The sequence below is a fragment of the Brassica oleracea genome, chromosome C1 (genome assembly GCF_000695525.1).
Source record: "Brassica oleracea var. oleracea cultivar TO1000 chromosome C1, BOL, whole genome shotgun sequence".
NCBI classification, from domain to species: domain Eukaryota; kingdom Viridiplantae; phylum Streptophyta; class Magnoliopsida; order Brassicales; family Brassicaceae; genus Brassica; species Brassica oleracea.
In genome coordinates this window covers 7,160,495-7,160,883 of record NC_027748.1, presented here as the reverse complement: position 1 = coordinate 7,160,883, position 389 = coordinate 7,160,495, and positions in this window count along the sequence as shown.

Genomic DNA, 389 nt, shown 5'->3' with positions numbered 1-389 from the left:
CTAGAAGCTAATTGATTGATAAAACCCTAATTTTGAATTGAAACATTAAACCCTAATTTGTATATTCCTAAAATCAGATTGCTTTATTCCATCTTGCTAATATCAGCCTTGAAACTGATTAATAAAATTGATAGAATCAGCCTTGAAACTGATTGTTTTGGTTTTTCATGATTGAAACCCTATTTTTGGATCGAAACCCTAAATTGTGTGATGCTTGAATCCGTTTGATTATTTTTGATTATTGATCCAATTGTTAGTCTTGATAATACCTAATTAAATCTGATTGGTAGTCTAGCTAAATCTCATACCTGAAACTGATTGATTAATTGCTAAACCTTGATTGAATGTTTTAATATTACCCTTGCACATATAGAATCTGATTGCTAAGA